The sequence below is a fragment of the Triturus cristatus genome, chromosome 3_1, assembly GCF_964204655.1.
Source record: "Triturus cristatus chromosome 3_1, aTriCri1.1, whole genome shotgun sequence".
Taxonomy (NCBI): Eukaryota; Metazoa; Chordata; class Amphibia; order Caudata; family Salamandridae; genus Triturus; species Triturus cristatus.
This window is the reverse complement of record NC_140583.1, coordinates 639,073,680-639,098,500: the sequence shown is the minus strand read 5'-3', so window position 1 is coordinate 639,098,500 and position 24,821 is coordinate 639,073,680. Positions and strand designations below refer to the sequence as shown.

General features: G+C 45.9%; 1 protein-coding gene across 2 annotated transcripts in view; it reads right to left on the bottom strand.

Annotated features, from left to right (window-relative positions):
- The window catches only part of DIS3L (DIS3 like exosome 3'-5' exoribonuclease), a 310,197-nt gene that overhangs the window by 202,476 nt on the left and 82,900 nt on the right, over positions 1 to 24,821 (bottom strand). The window lies entirely within an intron of this gene.

Here is a 24,821-nt window from a genome sequence, read left to right as displayed (position 1 = left end):
ATGAATAGAGGACCAGAAGAGGAGGCAATGTACCCATTTTATGATAGGACTGCTAGTGTACCACGGACTACTTGACTAAGTTCTGCATTTATTTTATTAAATTTAAGAGGAGGTTAGGCCTGTGGTCTAGGATGGGTGTCCAGTGAGAAAGCAGGGTTATGTGTTGGTTTTCTGACCCAATTACTATCTATTTTCCTCTACTGCGGGTGAAAAAAGCAACCAGATCTCTGCCATGCCGAGAAACGATAGAATAAATAGTATATTGGATGTTTGAGAGGGTGGAGAGAGAGAGAGAGAGAGAGAGAGAGAGAGAGAGAGAGAGAGAGAGAGAGAGAGAGAGAGAGAGAGAGAGAGAGAGAGAGAGAGAGAGAGAGAGAGAGAGAGAGAGAGAGAGAGTGTGTGTGTGTGAGGCAGAGAAAGAGGGAGGGAGAGCAAGAGAGAGCGAGAGAGAGTCCAAAGTCCTTGTTTGGGATGCAGATGTTTCTAGAGTGGCCAGTGTTCGTAGTTAGGCTGCGTTTTGTAGGAAACGGATGTGTGTGGGATGTTTGTCTAATTATTTTTTTTTTTTAAACATGTTTTTATAGCAGAGTTGTAAACAAGGCATCCAGTAAGTCAACCTGTACACGCACGACATCTCAAAGCTCATCTGTCGTTATAACAATGCACACAGCCATTCAGCCCACATCCCGGGGGCCGGGCGGCGTACCATCACAGTGACTCAGAATGTCAAGGCGATCATCTCGCAGAGAGGGCAGGTCAACAGCGTAATATAGTATCTGCTTTTATACCCAGCAAACTCCCTGCCTACAGCCTATCCAAAATCACATTAGAGGTACCCAAGGAGAGCCGCTTTAGAACCCCACTCCCTTCTGGCCTTAGTCAGAGAGCCGGTCTGCCGGCGCTCTTATTATCCCTACAACTACACCCCATGAACTCCCCCCACCCCTCCCACCCCCCAACTGCTGCAGCTGTGGGTTCCACTTGTGGGTTCTGACGCTATGGCGTGCCATTTATCGGGTTTTGCATGTGATCTCTCAAGCCTCCGGGAACCCCGCCTTCCGAATGTTCGTGCTCCGCGCCCTCCAGCAGGTAGTCTTGCAGAGCCTGTACTATCATCTCACAAGCCCTCGCCCACTCCAAACCCTTTTCATTACCTGTCTTGACAGCCTGTCGCCTTCTGAGCACACTCTCACATCCAGACCATTTCAACAGCTCAGCCGTCCATCTCCTAACTGATTGGCCCTCCCGGGATTTCCAGTGCCATGTAATTTCTCTCTGGGCCAACATGAGACCTAGGTCAATGAATTTGCTCGTCACCTTCGTCTTTGCCGTGTGAGGGAACCAGAGCAGGAGACATGCCGCCATGTCGAATTCTACCTCCCGGTCCGTGACCATGTTCAAAAGCTCTCCCACCTCAGCCCAATACGTCCCCAGCTTCGGGCACCCCCACAGTAGGTGGTCCAGCTCGGCCCCAAGCGCTAAGCATCTGGGGCACGCCGCATCCTGCACCTGAAAGTATCGTCCAATCCGTCCCGGGGTCATGTAGGCCCTATGTAGGATGAAGAAATGTACCTGCTGAAAACGGGCAATCCTGCTACCCTTCCACGTCCTTCGCAGAATAAGGCTCCAGACCGTGTCCGGAATGAAGTTTGCCTATGCTTTCCTCCCATGTCTCCTTCAACGCTGTGAGCGGCTCTATCCACTCCTGTAGCATTCTAGAGTGGAGGCAGGTCACCGCCTTAAGCGTTCCCGCTGCCATCACCACGTACTGGCAGGCCATGTTTGCGGTAGGTTCCACCAGCCCTCCCCTCCAATGCTTTTGTATGGCTGCAATCACCGCCGCATGTAGGAGATAACTCCCATCCGGGAGGCCAAACTGCTCCTGCAACTCCCCGAAGGGGGCAAGCACCCCGTCGGCATAGAGGTCCCTCACCGTCTGCAGCCCCAACTCCTCCCATTCCGCCAACAGAGACCAGTCGCCTCCATGCGGTAACGCCGTCAGCATCCCCAGAGGGATCTCCGGAGCATACGGACGCACTGCTTTCGTTCTCTTCATGCTCCTGCGTCAGCACAGCTGAAGAGTCCTCTCCTCTATAGACAAGCCTCTCAGATCCAATTTCTGTTGCATAACTATATAAGATAAACCGTGTCTCTGGATGCCGGGCCCCCTCCCTTGTTCTCGGCCTCTAAACACTCTAGCAATGTTCTGCATCAAAACTTGGAGCTGCACCGCCAGGTAATATGATTTGAAATCTGGGACCGCCAACCCTCCTTCGATTTTGGGCCGCATCAGAGTCGTCAGGGCCACCCTACGACGTCCGGTCCCCCATAGGAAACCGATAACCAACGAACTCAGATCTTTGAAGATCCGCTGCGGGATCCAGATTGGCAGGGTGCGGAAATAATAGAGCAGTCGAGGCAGAGCCACCATCTTTAACAAAGCGACCCGGCCCTGCACTGATAACGGAAGGGAGGCCCAAAAGGTCATACACCCCTTCAGGGCCCTTATGCAACGCCCTATGTTACCATCTAACAAGTTCGCGATGTCGTGGTAGATTCGGACCCCCAGATAGGTAAGCATGTAGCCTCCCAGACCACATCCACCGTAGGAGGGGGATACGGCGTATCCACCCGCAGCGGGAAAACGCAAGTTTTAGTCCAATTTACCCCGAGGCCCGACAGCCCACCAAAGCCCGACAGCATCCCCACAGCCCCCACCAGGGCCTCTTCGGTATTTTCTAGGTACAGTAAGAGGTCATCAGCGTAGAATGATATATGATGAGTCTCCTCACCACAGCTAATCCCACTGTACACCCTCCCTGTCCTCGCCCGTGCCGCCAAAGGTTCCATCGCTAAGGCAAACAACAGGGGAGACAGCGAGCAACCTTATCTTGTCCCCCTGCGCACCGGATACTCTGAGGATATGACAGATCCCAGTCGTACCCTGGCAGTAGCCGAGGAGTAGAGGACCCTCGTCCAACGCCCAAAGCCGTCTCCCAGGCCGAACTTCTCTAGGACCGCATCGAGGTACCCCAATTCTAGGCTGTCAAAAGCCTTTTCAATATCCACCACTAATACTGCTGGTTTCTGATCAAGGTTCCAAGCGCTATCCATTATGCTAACCAGGCGGCGAACGTTTATAGATGTGCTCCTGGTAGGAATAAAGCCGGCTTGGTCCCCGTGAACCAGCCTTGTCATGTGTGGCAGCAATCTAGTGGCCAGGATGCGACTCAGTATTTTATAATCCACCGTCAGCATAGATAAAGGTCTATACGACGTCACATCGGAGGCCTCCTTGCCAGGCTTCAGCAGCGGCACCACCAATGCCTCCCGCATCGACTGGGGTAGACGCCCAAGCGTTAAGGCTTCCGCGTAGACTAGCAAGAGCCTAGGCGCCAACACATCTACATACTGCGCATAGAATTCAACCGGCAGGCCATCTACTCCCGGTGTTTTATTTCTAGCCATCTGCTTGATGGCCACCCAGATCTCTGATAGCGTTATGGGTCCGCCCAGGTCTTTCGCAGTCTCCACTGGGAGCTGAGTAGTCCCCAGATAGTCGGCTATTGCAGAGACTCCCACCCCCAATTGGCTCTCATACAGGCCTGTATAGTACGACTGGAAGCGCTTCAAAACCGCAGTCTGCGAATAGACTACCTCCCCCGTCTCCGTTCAAATGCTCATGACCGGGCAACCTCTGGGTTCGGGGTTAGCTAGCCTAGCCAGTAGTGTTCCCACCTTGTCTCGCTCCGCATGCACTCTGGTAACATACAACTTATAATCAAAACACCATAGGCGCTCTGTTTCAGTCGCCACTAACTCCTTCGCCTCAAGCAGCTTGGCCTGCAAGTCTGGCCGCTCAGGCCTGCGCCGCTCCAAATCCCGCAGTGCTCCCTCCGCCTTCCCTAAATCAGCCAGGACTGTCGTCCGTACATTCGAAAATCTGCCCATACAAATGCCTCTGGCCACCACCTTCATTGCATCCCATTCTATTGATCTCGTAGTAGCTGAGCCCTCATTCTCCCTAAAGTAACGCTCAACGCCCTGAAGGACCGCATCGCTAAACACCGGGTCTTCTAATGTATCAGGTCGCAGCCTCCATGTTGGGACAGCCGACCTCGGCCGCTGCCACTGCACCGACAGCAACAATGGGTCTGAGATAGTCCTAGTTAAATACTCCGTGTGGGCCATCATGGGAGCCAGGGGTCCGCTACACAGAATGGAGTCTATCCTAACATGCAGCGCATGTAAAGCTGAGAAGAAGGAATAGTCCCTGACTCCAGGATGTTGCTCCCTCCATACATCTACGAGGCCCCACCTCTCCTGCCAGTCTGCTCTGTGCGCCGCTAACCGGCGCACCGGGGAGTCGGCCAATGGGGGATGCGACCTATCTAGGGCTACATCAGTGATTGAATTGAAATCCCCTCCCAGCAATATGGGGCCTGCCAGGAAATGTGCCAGGGAGCCTGTCATGCTAGCAAAGAAGCGGGCCTGGTCCGTATTAGGCGCATATATACTGCACAGGACCACGCTCTGACCATAGAGCCTCCCCTCCACCGCCACAAAGCGACCCTCAGGGTCTACTAGCTGGTTCGTGGCCTGGAATGGGACCCCCGCCCTCACCCACACCAACACCCCCCTGGCAAACGCTGAGTACGTGGTCCCAAACACCTGGCCACGCCATCGCTTCTGCAGTGCAGTGTATTCCTGCTTAGTTAAGTGAGTCTCTTGCAGTAGTGCAATTTGGATGCCTCGCCTCACCAGCTGGGCGTGCACCTTATATCGTCTCGTCATAGTTCGAAGTCCACGGACATTCCATGGTGGGATGTTTGTCTAATGAGTCATGTTATACTTGGTGGTTTTACATAGTTGCCCAGTGCAATGGGTAGCAAAGGGACAGATTCTCATGTGATTAACTATGCTCTGCTGACTACATGAGGGGTATTTTGTCTGTGTTCATCAGCCTGTTCTTAGGAAGAAATTTAATAGGACGTTTCGCTTCTGTGCGGAATTCTTTGTTGAGTAGTAATGCTTTGACGGACGAGGCCGCCAATATTGTATAGCAGTGAAATGAGAGAGAGAGAGCTATATATGTAGCAAATACAGGAGGGAGCACCTCGACATGTGACAGTAAAAGGTGGTAACATCACAGGATGTTAGCTATATCACTTCTCCATGACGCATCCAGAGGCTTGGGTCAGCTCTGTTGGGTGGGTAAAAGAGTCTCTGTGACACATGGGACACACTTTATAATGCCACAGTGCAAAAAAGAGGAAAAACAGCACAGCCCAAGACAGCTAAGATGCTGTAATCTGCTCCCATTAATAGTGATGGGCCCGGTGCTCATGCAGCCCAGGGGAACAACCCACCGAAGGGCTCCTCCTTACCGAGCAGGTTTTCAAAGAAACATAGACGTGACGGTGGTGGGGAAATCACCTGTTTCCTTGGCGTTTCAATCCATTTGAGAAAGTTCCATACTTAAGAAACTTCCATTTCATCTCCATTGGCTAACACCGCAACCGAGAAAACTCTATTCCTTGTTCCCGAGCTCCTCGGAACAGCCACAACCACCACCTTGTCAAACCAGCTCTCATCCTTCATTGCACACCTGCCTTGCTGATGAAATTACCTAAGCAGGTTCGGGAGGGGCGGTCCATACTAGTTAAATTGCCACCAACTATGTAGGTACAGGTGTGGATGCTTCAGTACAGTTCACCGGATTCCTATTTTGCTGACCTGTTCCGCTTTGAATCACTTATCGGTGTGACTAAACACTTCACAGCAGTTTCACCTTGGGATTCAAGAGAGAACTTTAGAGTTATGACTGCAGGCTTTTCAAGCAAATAGCATGGTCTTCTTTGCTTTGGTTTCTTGTTTGCCTTACCTGACCCCAAGAGTGAGGAGTTCCCATTCAGAAACAATCCCATTCTAGATATTACTACATTTGGGGGGATATTAAGGCTGGGATAGCTCCTTCCTAGGCCATTTCCTGGACGGCATCCAAGTCCACTGTTATTTTGCACCCAGCCATAGCCAATTCAGTCTTGGCCCTGATCCAACAGGAACAGTCCAGTCCAAACTGCCAAGCCAGTGTACGTGAGACCCACAGCTGGGAGGACCTGTTCTGGCAGTTCAGGCCGGACTGTTCCTACTGGAGCAGGGCCAAGGCTGATTGGCAAATGGTTGGGGTATGACAGTCTAGAATGAGGTCCAAGTAATTACCAGTGGCACATATTAATCCAAGCATTACACCCATCCCTTTTTTGTATACTTCATAACATCCTATAATATCTAAGGTCCTGAAAAAGGGTAGGATTGGAGTGTAGCATGACACCCTCCCATGTGCTATTATCTACTGTGCTCTTCATTACTCCATTCCTTAGCTTTCGTGAGGTACATCAGCACCCGAGAGATACATGCTAATGCTTACTAACAACTTAAAAACAAGCCTTTCTCCTTTCCTAAGAGGACCCATAGTGGACCATGTCATCCACCATGTCGGTTACTTCTGTGGGTGACCATTTAGATAGGCACAGAAGGTAAGATGTGCATAATGATGGTGTATCCCCAGCGCCCAGGTACTTGCAAGGACCGATAGAATGCATTTTTCATTCCTTAGACATCAAGTCAAGCATTACAGTTAAGTTCAAGAGAACACGCTGAGCCTCCCTAGATATCTGTAGGTTCGGGCCTGGGTTCAGGGGAAGGAGTCTGGCTTCAAAGCGGAGTGCAGCTTCTCATTTTAAGTCCAAGGTGCTGAAGTGCTTAGGCATCAGACAGATGTCCTAGAGAGTGGCAGCAATACTGTTTCTCAGCATACTTTTGGTCTGCAGGGGCATGGATAGTACCATGGGATTCCCTGCATTTCCCAACCTCGTAGAATTTAGAGGAATGGGAGCACCTCCATGGCTATAGCAAGGCATACTCTGGAATAGTTTGATTTACAATCATACCTTCGGAACTAAAATATTTAAACAGATGCACAAACGCATGCAGTGAGGTATGGGGTTGTTGATTGTAAAGCTTCAAAATCTAACAGGCTGCTGCTCCCACATTCCTGTTGCCCTTCCTGTCAGACATGAAGAGCATCTGGCACTCCATTTAGTAACGTGCATGGTGCGTTCTCAAAGATGCCTTTGGTAGTTAAGTATCATATACTCTCCAGGGAAGTGGGCAGAGAGGCACGGTTACTTTTCATAGTCGCAAATGGGCATCAGCTTTTCTATGCGTTTCAGAGAGGACACAGCTCTGATGCTCAGTCTCGAAAACCGTCATACGAACAATTTTTTGGGCGGGTTATTCTTAAATGATACATTCTGCCACCGAATTCAAAAGGATAGCTGGCGAGCTGTTAGGTGGAAATATATTTCACCTACCTAAAAGAAGTGGCCAAGGGTGCAGCATAATCCTTAACACACCACAGACATGGAAACAAGAGAAAGATATCTCCTTGGTCGATGACATGGGTCCTATTTGGTTATATTTATCATCTGGACCTCAGAATCTAGGCACCCACCAGCAGATTTGATTACAAAAAGATTCTCTTGTCCCTTACATTTCACTAATCTTCCTAGAGCAGCATTTCCCAAACAGTTGTCCGGGACCCATTGTTGGTTGCGAAACTCCTAGGTCTATATGCAAGTAATATTTAAAATGATCAGCCCCGTTTGTGCACCAGTGCAAATGTGTTGAACAACTTCTCGAAGCCCAGTTTTAAAACAAATCCTTGCAAGTATGCCCAAATCAAGACTCCGGGTGAGCTTTTCAGTATTCATTTGTGCTGCTTTTTTTACTTCGCAAAGTCATTTCAACAGTGACTGTGCTCACTACATGAAATTATACATAGCACTACCACTTATGTATGACTTTCACATTTAAATTGGGAAACAGGGAACATGGATTTTAAAGGAAAATAACTTTTTACATATAGAACAAATGTTTACAAATGGTCAATCTCTCTCTGTTCAGAAATAATGTGCATAGATCGCCATCATGTGTTGGGTCTGGATGTTTGCAGGTCGTTTTTCTTCGTAGAAGTCTTTCCAGTCACGGGACCGGTGACGACTCCTTTCGGTGATAGTGCGCATGGGCATCTACTCCATTGTTAGATTGTTTGCCGTTATAGGGTGAGAATGGAGTTAGTAGTGTATAAAGAGGTGACCATACGCATGTATGTAATAATCATTGGATTAAAAGACTAACAGCAACAGGTATAGGTACCCGGGGAGGCGGGTGGGCACATGTGACTCTACAGCTCTGCTTGCCAAGAACAGATGGCTACTGGTAAGTAACATTTTCCATTCAAGGCATGTAAGCTGTAGATCATATGCTGTGCATAGACTATACAGCAGTTGCTCCCAAAGCGGTGGCTAACCTGTAGCTGTTGCAGGTGTCTGAAATAATGTTTTGAGTACTGCTTGGCCTACATTAGCCTGTTGTCTGGCTAACACATCTATACAGTAGTGTTTAGTAAATGTGTGTGGAGTAGACCATGTTGCAGCTTTGCAGATATCTGCAATGGGAATGTTGCCTAAAAAAGTCATTGTAGCCCCCAATTTGCATGTGGAATGAGCTATAGGGGGTGTAGGCAAAACCCTTTTTGCTTTAGCATAACACCTTTGGATACATTTTACTATCCATCTTGCAATGCCAGACTTTGAAATTGCATTGCCTTTATGCGGTGGTGCAAAAAGCAACAAATAGTTGCTTTGTTTTGCTAAATGGTTTTGTCCTGTTAATATAGTAAAGTAATGCTCTTTTAACGTCTAGTGTGTGAAGAGCTCTTTCTGCCACTGAATCTGGGTGCGGGAAGAATACGGGCAACTCTACAGATTGGTTTAAATGAAAGGCAGAAATTACCATTGGTAGAAATTTTGGGTTGGTACGAAGAACCACTTTGTCAGTATGTAAGCAAACAAATTGTTCTTCTATCGAAAATGCTAATAGCACACCAACTCTACTCAGTGATGTTATGGCTACAAGGAAAGCAACTTTCCATGGGAGAAATTGCAGCTCACATTTGTGCAAAGGTGTAAATGGTGGACCCATTAACCTGTTAAGGACAATATTTAGGTTCCACACCGGTGCTGGTGGTAGTCTTGGTGGAATAACTCTTTGTAGTCCTTCCATTAATGCTTTAATCACGGGGACTCTGAAAAGAGAGAGATGCTGTCTGTTCTGCAGATACGCAGCTAGATGTAATCTTATAGATGTGTACGCTGAATGTGAGCGTTGTAAATGGAGTAAATAACACATGATGCTTTGGACTGAAGCATTAAGTGGGTTAATGTGGTTTTTATTGCAGTATATTACAAATCTTTTTCATGTGGACTAATAGCAAGCCCTGGTGGTAGGTCTTCTGGCCTCTTTAATGATGTTCATACAGTCTGGTGGGAGGTTTAGATTACCAAACTCTATGACTTCAGGAGCCAGATCGCAAGATTGAGCTCCTATGAATTTGGATGCCGTATGTCTCCATGGTTCTGAGTGAGGAGACTGGGCGTAAGGTGTAGGTTTTGATGTGGTACTACTGATAGTTCTAGCAGGGTTGTGAACCATGGCTGCTGAGCCCAAGTAGGAGCAACCAGGATCAGAGTCAGGGATGCTTGCCTGAGCCTCCGAACTACTAACAGAAGGAATGGGAGAGGCGGAAAAGCCTGACCAGTTTATCCATAGGGCATTGCCTTTGGATTGTGGATGTGGATACCTGGCGGCGAAGCTTGGGCATTTTTCGTTGAGGTGAGTCGCAAACAGATCTATTTCCGGAAACCCCCATATTTGGAAGAACGGAAGGAGAACTTGAGGATGAAGTTCCCACTCATGGATCTGTTGCTTTTGCCTGCTGAGAAGGTCTGCTATTTGATTGCTTTCTCCAGGTAGGTGTTCTGCCATTAGATAGATCTTTTGAGGAATGGCTCACCTCCAAATAGTCTGTGCAAGACGCAACAGTTGGAGAGAGTATTCCCCCCCTGTTTTTGTCTGTTTTTCATGTCTGTACGAATCAAGACAGCTTTCCCCTTGAGGTAGGTCTGAAAAGCTTTCAGTGCTAGGAAAATTGCAAGCAATTCTAGGTGATTGATATGCAGCTGCTTCTGTTCCCGACTCCACAGTTCTTGAATGGTTAGAGTCTGTAGATTTGCTCCCGAATATTTTAGGATCGTTAGTGGAATCGGGTCGATGAATGGCCGCCCCTTGGACAAGTTCTGTGGATTCCACCACTGCAGATGGGTCCGGCCGTCCACCAACACAAGATCTTTCAGCTGACCCTGTGACTGATTCCACTGACGAGCCAAACATTCCTGAAGGGGACGCATTTGAAGTCTTGCATGTGGGACTATTGTGATGCATGACGTCATGATTCCTAGCAATTGCATGAACACTCTTGCAGGAAGCGATTGGATAGCTTGGAATTGGGAGACTAGGCTTGGAATATTGTGTATTCTGTTCACAGCTGGAAACGCTAGAGCTTTTTGAGTATCTACAGTGGCACCCAAATATGTCTGAGACATGAAGGGCTGCAGACGTGATTTCGACAGGTTGACTGTGAAACCCAAACTGTGTAACAGTTGTAGCATAGTCTGTGTGTGCTGAAGACACCTTTGGTGGGAGTTGGCTTTGATGAGCCAGCCGTTCAGATACAGGAAGACATGTATTTTTTGTCTCCTGAGATGAGCTGCGACTACTACCAGACATTTTGTAAAAACTCTGGGAGCAGTGGTGACTCCGAAGGGAAGCACCTTGAACTGGTAGTGATGACCCGCTACCACAAACCTTAGATATGAGTGAGATTATATGAGATTTGCAGTGAGCGGGATGGACGGGGATGTGGAAGTATGCGCCCTTTAAGTCCAGAGTGGACATAATGTCTCCCTGTTGTAGCAGTGGAAGTACTTGTTGAGAGCGAACTTATGGAACTGGTCAGAATGAATGTATAGGTTTAAGTCTCTGAGGTCCAAAATAGGCCTGAGTGATCCGTCCTTCTTGGGAATCAAGTAGTAAAGGGAATAGATTCCTGTCCCTTGATATTTTAATGGGACTGGCTCTATTGCTCCTTTCTCCAGAAGAGATTGAACCTCTTGTTCTAACAGGTGAAGGTGCTCTGGAGACAGTGTGTGTGCTCTTGGTGGCATGTTTGGAGGGTTGTTGGTAAGCTCCAGGCAATAACCAGATTGAATAATTTGTACCCATTTGTCTGATGTGATGGTATTCCAGAGTGGGAGAAATTGAGTAAGACGTCCCCCAAATGGAGTGGAATGGTCTGGGGTTAGCGCTAAAAAGTCGATGTTTGGTATTTGTGGGGAAAGTGCGTGTTGAGTTGTCTCTGCCTCTTCCCTTTCTGTTGTTACCTCTAAATCCACCTCTGAAATAGCCTCTTGAGGAGGGCGATTGACTGTTGCCCTTGTAGGAGAAAGAGGGATTTTCTGTTGATATACTCTTGAAGCCTGCCCTATAATAGGAGCGACGGAAGGAACCTCTACCTGAAGGTGATTGCAAAGCTCCCATGGACTTAGCGACCTCAGTGTCCTTTTTCATATTTTCCAGCGAGGTGTCAACAGCTGGACCAAAGAAGTGTTCTTTATCAAATGGTTGGTTAAGAATGGAGGCTTGCACCTCAGGTTTGAACACTGAAACTCTCAACCAAGCATGTCTGCGTAATAATACACTGGTGTTTACTGCTCGGGCCGCTGTGTCTGCTGCGTCTAAGGCACATCTAATAGAAGTATTAGTAATGAGCCTACCCTCCTGAATAAAATCATTAGCCTTAGATTTGTGCTCATCAGGTAAAAATTGCATGAGCTTCTCTAACTCATCATAGTGAGCCTGATCGTAACGAGCTAATAAGGCTTGAGTATTAGCAATGCACCAGTGATTGGCTGCCTGCGATGCCACTCGTTTCCCTGAAGCATCAATTAACTTGGACTCCTTATCAGGAGGAGGGGCTTCACCTGTGATTTGTGAGCTAGTTCTTTTGCGTGCATTGGAAACTACAAGAGAGTCTAAAGGCACTTGACCTTTGATGTAGGCAGGGTCAGTAGGTGCAGGTTTGTACTTTTTATCTACGCTAGGTGTGATAATTCTTGCTCTTACCGGGTCTTTAAAAATCTTGTCTGCATGTTTAAGCATGCCCTTTGACATAGGTAATGTATGAGTGGCTCTTTGAGTGGCACTAAGGGTTTCAAATAGAAAATCCTCATCTGAGTTTTCTTTATGTAATTCAACCCCGTGATAGTGAGCAGCCCTGTTAAGAAGCTCAATGTATCCTATGTTATCATCCGGTGGAGAGGGTTTAGACGAATATAGATCTGGATCATTATCAGTGTTGTTGTCATTATCATAATTTTCCCATGGGTCAGGGTTTGCTGGACTACCATGATTATCGTTCCCATCCCCCTCGGCCTGTGGGTCAGGTGATGGTGGTGAATTTGTAGGTGAAATAAGAAAGTTTGGATCAATGAGTGGAGGAGATGGAATGTAAGGTGAGGAAGGGTTAGTGCCCACATTTTTCTCTTTCAGAGGTATGTGGTAATCCACCGGAAGACTCATTTCCCTCTTTTCAGGTAGTTTGGTCATGTTCTGTCCAGTTTCTGGATTTATTTCCAGCTCTTTTGTTTCGGATCAGAAGATGGAACGTCGGACCGAAGTTCTTTAGAGACAGTCTTTTCTTCAGTTGCCGTTTTCGGCGTTGAAGGTTTCGGCTCTGAGGTTTTCGGCGCCGAAGATCTAATCTTGGATGGAGGTGGAAGATGTACGTGGATATGCTTTGATTTCGGCGCCAAAGTTTTCGGTTCAGTGCCGGTATGGGGCTGACTCAAGCCCAATGGCTTTTCTTTGTGTTTCGGCACCGGGCCAGAAGGTAGGGTGCGACAAACTTTTTATCGGTGCCAACCTTGGCCCGAGGGCAGAGGAGGGACCGGAGCCTTTCTGTGGAGTAAGTGATAGGGGAAGGAAGTCTCTGTACTCACGATACATTGTCTGGTGTGAATTGGTCTTCGACATCGGAGTCAGCTTAAGGCACGGAGATTTATTCTTCCTCCACTTCTGCATTGGCTTCTGGAGCGTTAAGACTCTTCTTGATCGGAATCTTCTCCGAAAAGATCCACCAAGGAGCCGCTTTGCTGATGCATTTCGTGACGTCGAGCCAGACGGTCACGCAGCGTCTTCTTTGATCAAAACAATCGGCACATGTCGCAGTTCTTCTCGTCGTGTTCCGGAGACAGACAGAGATTGCACACTTCGTGCAAGTCGGTGCACAGAAACTTAGCGCGACAACCAGGACATCATTTAAATGGAGTCCGTTCTATCGACTGCTATGGAGCCCAACACGGGTAGGCCGGAAGGCCCTCCACGAATCTTCTGATCGAAGGTTTTCGACTTGAAACGATACGTGGAGAATGGGAAACGCGTTTGAGAAACAATACCATCGAGGGTAGTGGATTGCGCACCGAGGGGAACCAATGAAGTGTCTAACTGGAGCGCAACAATTCACGTCCGAACCCGATGGCGGAAGAAAACGATCTAACAATGGAGTTGATGCCCATGCGCACTATCACCGAAAGGAGGAGTCACCGGTCCCGTGACTGGAAAAACTTATTCGAAGAAAAACAAACTGTAAACATCTGTTCCCAACACAAGACGGCGATCTATGCACAGCATGTGATCTACAGCTCAAATGCCTCAAACATGTTGTATCCGTCTTCTCTAGCTCTATGCGGTTTGTTTTTTTCATCTATCTTTACCGATGCAGAGGATGAGAAAATTCTTGAATCTCCCAGTAGGGGCTCTTCTCACACCACAGTTTCAACTCCACTACATTATCTCTCTCCGTCGTTCCGGCAAATCTTTGGGAGATCCATTGCAAGTAGTACACTGTGACAAACAAACTCAGGTATGGTTAAGCTCTGAGAGAATCCGCTCTCTTTATCCAGCCAACCCAGAGAGCCCTATCAATACTTTGGCTAAGCTACTGGAATCTAGAACTAGAACATTTGTAGCTAAATTATTCCACAACCTAGCTATTTGTCACCTTCCATGCTGCTCAAGGTAGGTCTGGTTGGACAAGAGTTGGATTGGTAGTGCAACTTATCTCCAGCTTGAATACATCTCCTCAATTCAATCAACAGATTTGTTCTGTGGCCAGGTTTAGATTGTCTTTGAAGGGATGCTTTGGTGCTAGGGGGCAAGAGGGCCATCATGTCTTCTTGTATGTCATCCTACTGATGTGCAAATAAGTTAAGCAGGGGAAAATAATAGAACATTCCACAAAACTCTATCCGTGGGTCATCGTGTCTACAATTTCTCCCCACTTATAGTGTCTAGGGCTGAGGGTCGCCAATAACTTCCAATTAAATTGGCTATAGTCTAGGGTGGTGTGTATCTAACCTTGTCTACATGGGCTGGCTAATTATAAAGATAACAAAAACTAGAAGACAAACCAATTGAAAACAAAAATGTTGGATACTGGATACAGGCCAGACGCAGAAATCCTGGCACTTGCAAACCAACAGATCTTAAACGATGTATCCTACGGTGGGTCATTATTCTTTTCTCATGGTGATCCGGAAGGCTGTGGTGGGTGATTTCTCAGGACCACAATGGAAGCAGGCAAGGTTAATAGAGTAGACAAAGGCAATGTTCACAGCTGTCCCTGCAATTGAGTTGAGGATTTTATTTTTAGGTTCAACCTACCAGACAGCGTAAGCGCAAAGGCTGGTTTTAGCGGTGGAAGTGCCCAGTGCAACAAACTTTGTTGGTGCTCCTTTCCATGACCTCCTTCCTCATAGACTCCCTCACTACCTCCCTACAATGGTGTCCCTCATCTCTCCTTAGCCCGTCTTTCACATTTTGTTTAGAGTGATACCTATCCCATTGTAGGCTGTCAGAGTGCTTTACATCACAAACATATAATGCTAATACAATGAGTCATATAAGTGTGAAAATCAATGTACAGGAAATGTTATTTAAGACTATGAAGACTACAAGGTGTAGGCACCATATATCATCCATACCGGTGGGCATTACATGTTAAAAGTGCTTAGTCTGGAGAAACAAAGGAGAAGATTTACTACATGTTTACAATGCCCAGGAACCAAAGTTGAGTGAAAAGCACAGAGCACAACAGCACTTTATCTACCAAAATATGGGGTGTTGCTCTTTCCTCTAGTGCTGGCGTACCTTAGGCTACCTTGTGCCAATGCACATGTCTTTGTACCACAGTCCAACAGTGTTTGCTTGAAGTCAAGCATCGGTTTTATACTGGAAGGGCACCATTTTAGCATAAATTCTATGCTTTGACAACGTTTAATACTTTACCACCTTACAAGTGTGCTGTACTGTACAGCACACATAGAAAATTGGAAAGGTTTGGAGAAAATACATATTTTTTCTAACTTTACTCTTGCTTCAAGGAGGCATAATTTTCTGATGCAAATGCCTTTCTACTAAAGTCAGAAGATAGGAATTTACTCCAAAATCCATTTGTGCGTTCATGGGAATGTCCATGAACCACCCACGGAATGCCTCTTTGACGCAAAAGGTCACATAGTGCTACTTTGTGTTACTTTAGGACCACTTTCCAACACAACTTAGGATTTGCATTGGAAGGCAAACCCTAATACATGACTTTGGACCAGGTTTGTGTCGCTTTTGTGATGCAAACGAGGCACAAAGTGTTAGTAAATCAGCCCCATACACTTAGAAAGGATTTGAAAAATAACACAGTGATTGGGGAACCCTTTCTAGCAATCTTACAATAATGAAAGATTGAGGAGCAAAGCAATAAGGTCCTATGCCTTGCAATTTGCATGCAGCGCTTTGATGCCTCTTCATTGACCAATGTGCTTATTAGAAGGCTTGTAACTGCAAATAACAAAATAATCTGTGACAAAAGAAGTAACCCACTGAGCTATCCACACAAAATACAAACATGTGGTCTGCATGTTACACGTTATGTTTTGCAGTGGGAACATTTCCCTTCTATGCTACTTTAGCATGAGTCAAAACTGTGACTATATAAAACACAGATCCCTCCGTTAAGTGGGTTAACCACCAAAGTTACCATGCAGTTGTTATTATCCCCTGAAAAATGCTGGGCTGGAAGTGGTTTTAGATGTGGGCAATCTTAGACTTTGAGAAGAAAATTGTAAACAGAGGTGGTTATAAAAAAGGAACTTTCAGGCTGGAAAGCCACTAGTTCATGAGGAAGAACGTGTCAGAATGACAGTCATCAATTAGATCACTTTGGGTTGCAATGTAGCAAGTTTATTTTAGAGTAATTAGGATTCCAAGGGAATGAAGGGAATAACCTCTAAAGAAATTACTTTAAACAGAGGAATTTAAGATATGTTTCACACACTTGAACATTCCACATTTTATCAATGCTATTTTCTTTTATTTATGTTTTAAGAAGCAGATGGGCATGTGCTCAGACTATATCATCCTCTAAAGAGATGGCAGCTTTAAGAAGACCTTGTTTTTTAAAAAATCTGTTTATTGCATATGAAGACTTTGTTTTAGTGTTTTAGTTAAGAAGGATGGCAAATAGTGTGATCCCTAGGCACAGGGTATGGGTGAGGATATAGATTAATTTGGTATACAATTCATCATCCCAAATCACAAGAAGCACAGGGTCAAAAGAGCTTGATTATTTAGACAGTAGTTCCTGCAATAGTGCTCAAAAGAAAGAACGAAAACAGCCAAGTATTGGGACAAACGCCAAGGCACAGGTTCCACAGACAAGTCCTTGGAGGTGCAGATGGGTAGTAAATCTATGACAATACCAGAAGCAATACAGAGAAGCTGAACATGTGGGTAAGTCGAAATATATTGATAAAATCGGCTAAAAGGTGTGTAGAATTAAATGTGGAGTGCAAAGTTCTGGATAGGGATTTTGCATGATAAACAGTGGAAATCCGAGCTATTTTGACCCCTGGGGGGGTGAATCAGGGTATACATTCTGATGACTTAAAATTTTCATATACCCTTCTATTAGTATTAACAATTACAAACCTGTTTTTACACCTGCTTTAAGCACACCTAAGCTTTAGCTTTAGCTTTACTGCCCATTTACAAGTATCTTAAATGCACTGCCTTTTTGTCCTCCCGTGTTGTACTATGCAGATTAAGCCTAACTGGTCTCGTAAGTAAGCATTCAGAAGTAGGCACAATGAAGCGAGAGCTGCAGATTTTGTGAAATGAGAGTTTTTGCTCCAGCTTACTGTAACTCCTTCAAGGTCTTTTTTCCATTCTTCCTTAAGGAAGCATCACCAGTTCATTAGTGTCTATTTGTAGTGTCAGTTCTGTCATGTGTTCTCCTCTCCATTCAACTGCATTTTGAACCATAGCATACTTTTGGTGCCTGCAGGCTATTTTTGAATTAAACATGAGCTAGACTTCGATTAACTTTCCTGTGTGCCTGATTTCGGTTTAAATTCTGAAATAGCCGCAATTTCGAAATTACAGTAAGGTTAATCGCCTACTAAACTCACACAGTTGTTTTAAAAACAATGCATGTTAGCACTGCTTACTGTTTCTAAGGTAAGCAAGGCATCCCAGCCTGACCAGGGGGTATGCATGCGAGTCTACAACAGCGTCAATAATTATTATTGTTATTTTTCTGTGTGAACATGCTGAAATGAAACTTTCATGTCAATTGACAATGAAGAGTTCTGCACGGACTTCTTTCTTTATTGGAACAGGAAACTAGAACCAAGACATACTCTTTGTGAGAGTGTTTCAATTTCAGTTATCACTTAGTTTTTGTTCCGTACTACATTTTCCCTTTCCTTTTGTTCAGCTCCACAGTTTGTTATTCCTACACAGTGCCTTTCTCTCCAATGAAGTTGAATAGAAAGGCCACATTTTAACCAATTCTTTTGTCTGCTGTCCTTTGTTTTACGGTTATTCAGCATAAAGAACTCTGTAAGTAAAAGATATTGAGGTTTGTGTCAGCCACACTTGATTGCACAATAAGAATCTATATGGCCTATTAACCCTGGTCTACCACATATCAGGAACACAAACAAGCATTTGCAATATAATAGGTCTCGCATTTGCGAGAGTTTAAGCTATTGGCATTGTAAATGACAATGCTTTGCATTTATCTGTTTTGATAATTAACATAAAAATAAAAGGCATTGTCACTTACAATGCCAACAGCTCAAACTCCTGTAAATTTGAGAACTATTTCAGTTCAAAGTAGCGGCTGCCATTGTACCGGGCAGCTTGGAAAGTGAAAGCGCAATGTTGCAGGAAAGCACGTTGTGCGTGCAGTAGGAGACACCCATAAAAAGAAAATAGTGCTTAAGACATGCCTTGTAACAACAGAAGTAAAAGGGCCAGTCCTCATGGGAGGTTACAAATGAAGACAAGGCGGTACTAAGGCGGGACTAACAAGCCTATTAATGAACCATAAGTCAGCATTTCCAAAGTACAATGACAGCACCAATGAAAAATATGGGCAGAGAGTGGGCGGAGCTTCAAGTCCATACTCGAATACAGCATGCCTCGCAGAGCATCGCATGAGCAGCCCAGGCTCAACCTAATAATAGAAAGATGAGGAGAACATCTAAATAAGAGAGGTGAAGTAGAGGGAGATGAACTGATGAAGATGAGATAGATAGATACTTGAGGTGGAGTGAGATGTAATGGAAAAAGAGAAAGTGGAAGTAACCAGAAAGAAAGGTACCAGGTTGGTGGTAACAGGAAGAAAAATATAGAGAAAGAAATGTATAGAGTTGGGAAAGGCTTTAGAGAAAGGTAGGGAGAAGGAAATATAGAGGACGCGAGAAGGGTGGGATATAGCTAATGGTGAGATAGGGGCAATGTTAAAAGAGAGGTGAGATAAAAAGAAGTAGATGCAGAGAGAGAGAGTGAAAGGTAGGGGAAAGGTGAGTTAGTGAGAGGAGTATAAAGAGAGCAGTAAAGTGCAATTTTGTAAAAACACAGGGCGGCTGGTGAATGTTCTAACTGAAAGGGGTATAACAACCACACCGAAACATGTTTATTGGGGATGAACCCATGCTCCAAGGGGGAAAAGGTAACAAGTAGATTCATTGATGGGACATTGGCCCTAGCTAAAAGACAGGTTTTAATGACATGGTAGTCGCAGATGGGAGTCAGGATGTCTGAATGGAACGGTGATGTAGAAATATGGGCGGAATATGAAGGTTTGGTACTGGACCCTGATGCTAAGTGGGACAAGGTGACTACTCAAATGCTAAAGCATGGGAACCGATCCTAAACGCCTTCAGAGACCCAAAGAAACTTCACGTCAACCGGCCCTCACCAGTACATTGGATTGTACCTCATCCGCAGTGTTGATGACTCTCACTGGCTACGTTAACCTTTGTGGGACTGATTACGTATGTAGCCCATAGAATGTCACAGATTAAGATGCTGTAGGGCTACTATGGCCATGGTGGGCACAACAGAACTGAACAATGCCCTGTGAAATGCCTACCCTTGGTTAGGACTGGGTTTGGCATCTGTTTGCCGATAATCTCCTGTACACGGACTAGAAACGGAAACATACCATGCATAGATTAGAAGTTATATTGAATACTCCAACTGAATGGGTGGAGAGGACTGTGAAGCGATTACATTGGGTATATGAGCACTTGAAGCAGCTGCCTGGTTGCTATGGCGAGTTCATATAAAAGTTGCACCCGTTTGGAACACCTTTTAGTGGTCTCAAAGGAATGTTGTGAATGGCGCAACAGAGGACACAAACATTGGAAAAAGCACCTGTTGAAACCCTTTAAGAAATCTTTGATCCATTCCATTACCTGACCATGAGCACGTAGATCGGAGAGGCATCCTAACAGAATCTGATGATGAAAAGTGTTGGAAGCATCCAAATAGTTGAGAATGACCAGAGCCACAGTCCCAATATGATCTCAAATCCTCAACCACTTGAAATGGGTGAACTAAGCCATTCATTAATTATTACAAAAAGCAAATTCTCGGGCACGTAAGATGGAAAGGAGAGTTTTGAAATGGGCAGCAATTGGCCAATTCCTCTGAAACCAGTAAATGTTCTTACAACAAAGGTACCAACTTGTCCGTTTTAATAATAGAAAATCTACAGAGAATGTAATCAATATTCTGACATAAATCCACTTGGAGGACATTTCAAGTCACAGCAGTATGGAAACACCACAGTTACGGAAACACTTAGAGCCTGGTTCCGAGTGTAACTGCACCAGTGCCCAGCGGCCTCAGGGGTCAACTGAACCCTGATTATTGCTGCATTTTATCATTCAAACACCAGTCAGTGGGGCCTTTAGCCCACTGTGCTACATATGAGTCAAATCTATGTCTTGAGAAAATCACAGATCTCTCCACCAAGCGCATTAACCATCAGAGTTACCTTACCAATATTATTATTATCCCCTGAAACGTGTTGCCCACTCAAAGATCTTGGCATCAGGTATGCTAACACCATAAGTTATTCTAAAATGCGCCACTTTGTCACTAATTAAGTGAGCCAAACAATAAAAATGTACTTGCACAGTGTTCTTGTTGCCAAATTTTTGAGGCAGGGTATTTTTTTAATAAATGTATGCGTTGACTGTCAGACTCGCTTTCATGGACCCGCTCCTTGTGGCTCCACCTTTTTTCCGCCGCCACACCTTGACTGCTATTATGTGTGTTCCCGGACTATTGTTTTCCATTTCCACCACTGTTGCTGCCAGGGGAGGGACTGGCCCCGGCTGCAGACCTTGAACTGGACAGGTGGGCCTGCTATACTGATATGAAAGTGGAGCGTCGGCGTCTTTTATTAGCAGGTGGTGCCTTTTAGCACCCCCTGCAAACAGAGCACTGTGACTGCTAGAATTGTCTGCATGGGTGAATGTTATCTATTCTAGAGGATGTCTTGCAGCTTCTCGGCGTGCGCGCTTTGAGCGGCTCATGACATATGTCACGCATATCGCATGAAAGTTATCCCACTCTCCCAGCTGGACCATTCCGAAATGTGGTGTTGATTTAAAGACTTCTCTGTTCTCATTCTCCGGCGAGCCCTGCCAATTACAGAAATCCAGCTTGGCCAGAGCCCAACTCCCAAACAGTGCCCGGAGGCACGGGCCAGGAATGCACTCAGTTCCCTCCAGTGTGCGCTCGGAGGAATGTGAGGTCACGCACCACATCTGAGGAGCGGTAGCGGGGGGTGAGGAACGGAGGTTACGTGTCCCATGTGGGGAAGGCAAAGGAGGCTGGGTTGGAAAGCTGGCCTGGACTTCCCTGGGCTCAGGGTTTACCTGGAAGGGGTGGGACGAAACCAGAGATCCTTAAAGAGTGGATGGACCACCCTAAATCCCAGCTCTAAAACTACATACAGCATGCAGCCGGGCCGGCAGTAGCTGCTGCTGAGTCCTGCATTCACAGCTGCGCTGCTTATTTACTTTGCACCTTCCTCTCTGCATCACGAGAAGAAAAGGCCCCAAACAGCTCTATTAGATTTCTTCTTGCTTTTTGTTTGCCCGTTCTGGGCTCCTCCTTTTAACCATGGGCCACAGGGCAGCTTTTTGTGACAGTACTGTTGCACTTTATAGTCTCTATGCACCTTGCAAGCAACACGGGCACGCGCTACCACCACCTGAGGAAGAACTGCTTTTACCCATGTTATGTGGGTCACACTGGATACGGTGTGAGCCACGCAAGAAGGAGGTCAGGTATGTGAAAGGCTGCCACTACGTGCGCTCTTATCCTCACGTGCATGTGTTTGTGGTGCTCTTAGAAGCATGACATATAATGAACATGTTATTTATGTACAGAGTATAGATGCCACCGATTTGTCAATTGATAGTGATACATGCAACAGGTGGAACTAATAAGCCACTAAATAGTATTCATGTTATCGGCCTCAGAGGGATTATAAGCAGTACCAGGGTCTTCTCCACGGAGCGGGTCTTGATTTAAAGTAAGAGCGCCTCTCCTCTTCGCAGCGTGTGCAGCCGGAACAGCGAGCGCACCTCCGGCCAACAAGCGACATGCACCGCAGCCAGCCACCAATGGGGGAAGAGCTGCAACTGCTGAGTAGAGTGCGCCTGAAAGAACATAGTGCTCACCGACTACATAACGCCGACCGTGTAACACCGCATGTAAAAGGTCCAGTCATTATGGGCACTCACAAAAGGAGACAGGGCGGTAAAAGGAGGGACCAAGAAGCCTCATCTTGAATCGGAAGTCAGCATTTACCAAAGACAATGCCACAAGCCAATGAAAAATATGCGCCGAGAGTGGGCGAGTCTTCCACAGCACTTCCACATCATACCCTACTACAGCATGCCTCGCAGAGCGAGCAGCACCTGCGCACTGCAACGCTAGGCTCGACCTAAAAAGTGCAAATGTCTTGTTGAGCATCAAATGGCATAAAGGAACTTAGAAATTGACATTAACAGAAAAGAAACAAGTGGACAAGAGAGAAGTGTGTACGCACATTATAAGACAATTACAGAAGCCATAACAAACATTATACAATAGATTGCTGAAGTGTTTGTAATACACTTTGTACAGGAGACCTCAACCATGGAAAGCTGTGAAGATAAGTGGGCATTTCACTTCTAAAGGAGGAAGTCTTTGAGGTCTCTGTAGAAAGCACGCCAAGCGGCAACACCTTTAACACCAAGGTAGTGGACATTCCACTAGACAAGTGCCAAAAGTCACGTGGAATCTGTGGAAATGTTTTGCTTGCATCGTCTATGTTTCCTAAAAATATATACAACCAGTCTGCATTGTCAATAGCTACATATTCTTTACGTTATGCAGAGTACACAGCAGAAGATATTTAGACCCATGTAATTTAGAGGAATGGGCCCGTTGGATCGATTCCTTTGGAACAGATGGAAAGGTTCTGATGGCTTACTTGGGTAAGACAATCTGAGTGAAGTGGAAAACATTCAGCCATTCTATAGTACCTGCTCCAAACAGCCCATTCTACAAGGACTAAGCAGCAACCATGGCTTTCCGGATGCACAAACCCATCTTATAAACATGTAGGATAGGCATGTGAAGAACTTTCCACTCTCTTTGGATTCCTCTACCTTGAACTTTTGCGCCAGATCTGATGCTTCTTTCAGTCAGCTAGTCTGACCAAGAGTGTATCCTTAATTCTTGAGCTTGTTCTCATAGGTTGCAATAAGTGCAGTGAGGAATATGCTGCTTACCAGTATGCATCTGTTCTTGGCATGTAGAGCTGCAGAGCCACACACTTAGGATAGTAGATCGCCATCTGGTGTTGGGCTCGGATGCTTGCAGGTTGTTTTCGTCTTCGGAAGAAGTCTTTGGTCACGAGATAGGGGACTCCTCCCTTGGACCACAGTGCGCATGGGCATCCACTCCATCCTCAGATTGTTTTTCGCCATGATGGGAAATGATGGAGTTTGTAAAAAGAGAGAGAGATGTCCATGTGTAATGTCTAAGTAAGACTATGCGGGAACAGATACAGGTCCTGGGGAGGAGGGTGGGCGTGTGTGGCTCTGCAGCTCTACATGCCAAGAACAGATGCATACTGGTAAGTAGCATATTCCGTTTGAGGCATATGAGCTGCAGATCACACACTTAGGATAGACTATATAGCAGTGTCTCCCCTAGCGGTGGTCACCTGTATCAGTTTCAGCAGTTTGGAATAAAGTTTTAAGGACAGCCTGACCTACAGAAGCTTGTTGTTTTGCCTGCACGTCAACACAGTAATGTTTAGTGAAGGTGTGTGTTGTAGACCATGTGGCTGCCTTACAAATATCTTCTAAGGGAATGTTTCCTAAGAATGCCATGGAAGCCCCTATTTTGCGTGTAGAATGCACTCAAGGGGGAACTGTTAGTGTGCGTTTAGCCTTGTCGTAGCATATTTGGATACATTTAACTATCCACTTGGCTATCCCGGATTTGGAAATGGGGTTGCCTTTATGTGGTGGAGAGAAAGCAACAAACAATTGTTTGGTTTTGCGGAAAGCTTTGGTTCTGTTAATGTAGTAAAGTAGGGCTCTTTTAACGTCTAAGGTATGAAGAGCTCTTTCAGCTACCGAGTCCGGATTTGGAAAGAACACTGGTAGCTCTACTGATTGGTTAAGATGGAACGGAGATATGACTTTTGGCAGGAATTTCGGATTTGTTCTAAGAACCACTTTGTTGCGGTGTAATTGTAGGAATGGTTCTTGTATGGTTAAAGCCTGGATCTCATTTACCCGTCTAAGGGATGTGATAGCAATAAGAAAAGCCACTTACCATGTGAGGAACTGTAGGTCGCATTTATGCAGCGGTTCAAAAGGGGGTCCCATGAACCTTGTAAGAACAATGTTTAGATTCCACACTTGAGAGGGTGGTAATCTGGGAGGAATAATCCTCTTAAGGCCTTCCATGAAGGCTTGGATCGCAGGTACTCTAAATAGTGACAAGTGTTGACGATTTTGCAAGTAGGCTGCAAATGCTGCTAGGTGGAGACGTATGGATGAGTACGCTAAATTACATCTTTGCAAGTGTAGTAAGTAGCAAATGATGTTCTGTATGGATGCATCTAGTGGGCGTATATTATTGTTATTGCAGTAAATGGCAAATCTTTTCCATTTTGCAGCATAGCAGGCTCTAGTGGTAGGTCTTCTGGCCTCCTTTATAATATTCATACAGTCTGGTGGTAGGTTGAGGTAACCGAACTCTAGGACTTCAGGAGCCAGATCGCTAGGTTCAGTTGACCTGGATCTGGGTGTCTTATCTCTCCATGGTTCTGGGTTAGTAAGGACGGGGGGAGAGATGCAGTTTTTGGTGTGGAAGTACGGAGAGTTCCAGCAGTATTGTGAACCAGGGCTGGTGTGCCCATGTGGGGTCTACTA